Raw genomic sequence first — 5001 nt, 5'->3', positions numbered from 1 at the left:
TCCGATGCGCAATACGAAACAAGCCTTGAAACACTTCGACTACGGCAATACATTGGAGGAAAATATCCTCAGAACAGAAAATCGTTTACACCGAGAAAGTCTCGCAGTCGATCAAAAAGGTTATCAATAATTACAAGAAAAACTGTAATGAGCTTGACAGTTTCGTACAGGACATTGTCTGTGTTATCAATGATGCATCGAAAACACTGCCAGTTAAGCGATATCGTAAATACTTAAAACCCTACTGGAATTTTGGAAGTGTCAGACATTATCACAGGAACATGAGACAATTCCGTAGAGCTTGGATAGACATACAGTGTACAAAGACTACAAGAATTCAAAAAAATATTTTCGTAACGCATTAAAAGAAGCAAGAGAACTTTACGAACAACAGCAGCTCGATAAGCTACAGGAAGCGGCCGAAATCGATGTCGGCACATTCTACAAGGTCGTGCGTGCACGCAGATGTTCAGATAAAAAAGGTTCAGGACTAAAAGTTGAAGATAAAATTATTCGTGACTCCGATGAACTGAGGAATGTGTGGTGTGAGCATTACCGGCAACTAGCTCTACCATCTGAAGAAAACGATTTTGATGATATTCATAAGATCAGGGTACAAATGGATATTCAGAACATGGTTGTAAATAGCTATGAGAATGAAGATGGCATTTGTGATCGCTAAATAACTTTAAGAGAAGCTGAAGCAGCAGTCAGAAGTATGCAAAATGGTAAAGCCGGAGGCCACGACGGCATAGTAATCGAACATATCCGTTACGGCGGCAAAAGCCTACTATAAGCGATTGTTATGTTGTTTAACCAAATACTAATCAAAGAGGAATATCCCGATCATTTTAAGAAAGGCATAGTTATAACACTATTCAAAGGCGGAAATAAAGATAAACTGAACAGTTACAGAGACATTACATTAACATCGGTTCTACAAAATATATTTGAAAAAATTCTTTACCAACGCATATCAGCTCGTTGTGCCGAAATTCAGTTTCCACATAAATTACAACAAGGATTCAGAGAGGAATGTGGCAGTATTATGGCCGCATTCACGGTAAAGGAATCAATCTGTCATTACATCGAAAATGGGTCCAACGTATTCGCAGCTTTCCTGGACAATGCCAAAGCATTTAATAGTGTATGGATAGACGAGTTTCTACACAAAGTGTACAACTTAGGTTTCAATGGAAAATTCTGGAGAATATTAAACAACTCATTTCAAAACGTAACATCACGCGTATTATTTGAAGATAAACTGAGCGAACCCTATCCGGTCAAGCAAGGGGTCGGTCAAGGGAGAACATTGTCAGCCTGGATGTTTCTCGTTATGATAAATGATCTTGCGCGTGACCTTGATGACGCAAAATTTGGCCTACATATTCAGACATTACACGTTCCTTGTGTTTTGTTAGCCGACGACACTCTCGTATTGGCAGGTAGTATTGCAAATCTACAAGCTCAACTTAATATCGTTAGTGCCTATGCTAAAACCTGGAGGCTAAACTATAACTCTTGCAAATTTTCGCTGATGCAATTTTCTCACAAGAAACGAAATGCCAGTTACCCTACAGCAGTGTGCTCACTTGGAGGCGCAATAATAGAATGGACTAACTCGAAAGTTTACGCGGGAATTACCTTTTGTTCTGACCTTAAAGCTGACGTTGGCATAGTAAACGCGTGTAACAAAGGTAGACGGAACCTCAACAGTTTAATAAGTGTAGGTATTTATCCTGGCGGGTTAAACCCTCTAAAAAGTGCAAAACTCATTAAGGGAATTATCATACCAGGTATTCTCTATGGATGTGAACTTTGGGCGAATACTACGCAGAAATCGAATGATATATTGAATACAACAATACGGTACGCTGCGCGAAGATGCCAAGGCTTTGAGAAAACATCACCCTCAGCTATAACTGCCAGGGCTATAGATCTACCTGACGATATATGGTCGGATGTGGAAGTTAGGAAACTGTATCTATGGAACAAGCTGTGTCGTGCTAAGTCGTCTTTTGTTTGGAAAACTCTCTTTATTATTCGTTTATGAACATTTATGTTTACGCCACAAAAACTTAGAAACGTCAGCTGTATCGTGGATATCCTCGACACAATGGTGAAATTTAGCATTGAAGCCTTCTTCTTTGACTTTGTTATCTCCGGTGAATTTTATAGAGAATTTCAGTGGAAATCGTTCATTAAAAACGCAGTGACAAATTTTTACTTTGATATATGGTCGGAAAAATGTAAAAAATCGTCCTAATTTATCATATTATAAGGCAGTTCACCATTTTCTCGGACCAAATCCCTTATGGGATTTAACACTGAAATTTCCAAAAAATACGTGGAAAATTTGTGAATTGGTCAAACTTTCGTACCGGGTTGAACTTAACTATGCAATTTGCAAACTGTGCAACAAACGAGTGGACAATGACGTAAAGCATTTCTTAGTTGAGTGTCCATCACTGTACAAAAGCAGGGACAACTTGTATGAACAAATTGTAAACTGTATTAGCGTAGAGAAATACGTTAGTTTTCACACATTAGAGCCAGATGAAAAGTGTTCATTCATTCTTGGCGGAAGGACACTTATACAATTAGAGGATATCGAATGGCAGAATATGATGGTTGCTCTAAGCAATGCAGTGGAAGGGATGCTTACGGGTTTGAATGTACTCCTCAATGACTGAGTTCTTGTACTTATAATGTAAATACGTCCGTTTTGAAGTTAAATTGAAATGTTAAAATGACATGTATGCAATCTCGATTCAGAGGAAATAAAGAATGTCTGTCTGTCTGTCTGTCTGTCTGTCTATACATGTGTCTGTCTATACATGTGTATGCATCAGTCAATCCCCCTGTGCAAAAAATGTATGACAACATCCATTTTCATTGAGTTAGCCCCCTGTGATGAGAATATGTTCTACTCTAGCAAGCTGCTTACCCTCACCGGCGATGCAGATATCTCTGTCCCGGGATGGGGTAGAAAACAGGGACATGCCGCAGTATTTGTATGATCAAATGTATTAAGTAGCTGACCAGGGTTACAATCACTGTCGTTATATCCACATCCTCGATACTCAAGGGGTTACTGTCACTGTCGTTATATCTACATCCTCGACACTCCAGGGGTTACTGTCACTATCGTTATATCTACATCCTCGATACTCAAGGGGTTACTGTCACTGTCGTTATATCTACATCCTCGATACTCCAGGGGTCACTGTCGTTATATCTACATCCTCGATAATCAAGGGGTAACTGTCACTGTCGTTATATCTACATCCTCGAATAATCAAGGGGTAAACTGTCACTGTCGTTATATCTACATCCTCGATACTCAATGGGTTACTATCACTGTCGTTATATCTACATCCTCGATACTCAAGGGGTTACTGTCACTGTCGTTATATCTACATCCTCGATACTCAAGGGGTTACTGTCACTGTCGTTATATCTACATCCTCGACACTCCAGGGGTTACTGTCACTGTCGTTATATCTACATCCTCGATACTCAAGGGGTAACTGTCACTGTCGTTATATCTACATCCTCGATACTCAATGGGTTACTATCACTGTCGTTATATCTACATCCTCGATACTCAAGGGGTTACTATCACTATCGTTATATCTACATCCTCGATACTCCAGGGGTTACTATCACTGTCGTTATATCTACATCCTCGACACTCCAGGGGTTACTGTCACTGTCGTTATATCTACATCCTCGATACTCAAGGGGTAACTGTCACTGTCGTTATATCTACATCCTCGACACTCCAGGGGTTACTGTCACTGTCGTTATATCTACATCCTCGACACTCAAGGGGTAACTGTCACTGTCGTTATATCTACATCCTCGATACCAAGGGTAACTGTCACTGTCGTTATATCTACATCCTCGATACTCAAGGGGTAACAGTCACTATCGTTATATCTACATCCTCGATACTCCAGGGGTTACTATCACTGTCGTTATATCCACATCCTCGATACTCCAGGGGTTACTATCACTGTCGTTATATCCACATCCTCGATACTCCAGGGGTTACTGTCACTGTCGTTATATCTACATCCTCGATACTCAAGGGGTTACTATCACTGTCGTTATATCTACATCCTCGATACTCAAGGGGTTACTGTCACTATCGTTATATCTACATCCTCGATACTCAAGGGGTTACTGTCACTGTCGTTATATCTACATCCTCGATACTCCAGGGGTTACTGTCACTATCGTTATATCTACATCCTCGATACTCAAGGGGTTATTATCACTGTCGTTATATTTACATCCTCGGCACTCCAGGGGTTAACTATTACTGGTGTTATATGCACCACTGAACGATGTGATAACAAAGTTGAAGGCTTGGTATGCACCACAGATGAGACAGGTACATTGTACGTAACGATGTACTCCTCTGAGAGGTCAAAATTTTCTTGTATTAAACTTTTTATCTCATATAGATTTTTGGAAATAGGAGTTCATACCAGAAAAGAAATGAAAGAAAAAAACATATGTCTGTATGCTCGTTTTTGAGCTATTGTCACTAAACGTTACCTAGTTGACAAAATATTGGATTTTATATGGATTTTGCCGTTTTGACCATATACACAAAAGATTAAAGCCATAATTTCCTAATGAGGTGTTTGATATGTATGGATGTTTGTAGAATTTACTTCTCAGTGGTCTTCTTTAAAAAAATATCAGTTGTGATAAATAAAACTCATTTATTTTTCTCAGAATAACAATATATGCTACCCCTACTCCTAATTTTGAGCTACAAAATGTACCATTTTCAGCCATTTTTGCCCAATTTAACCGTCTATAGAAAAAGTTCTGGTATTAAACTTATGTTAATATTTTGCATATCGATAGGGAAAGGGTGGTTCTTTTTAAATCAGGCAGAAAAATGGGGGGTCCGTGAGCTTACTTTTTTGTCCAATTTGAATATTTGTTATTTTTCATTAAAACCAAAACAATCAACGCCATAAA

Source organism: Argopecten irradians, chromosome 15, assembly GCF_041381155.1.
Source record: "Argopecten irradians isolate NY chromosome 15, Ai_NY, whole genome shotgun sequence".
NCBI classification, from domain to species: domain Eukaryota; kingdom Metazoa; phylum Mollusca; class Bivalvia; order Pectinida; family Pectinidae; genus Argopecten; species Argopecten irradians.
Note: the sequence above shows the minus strand (reverse complement) of the source record.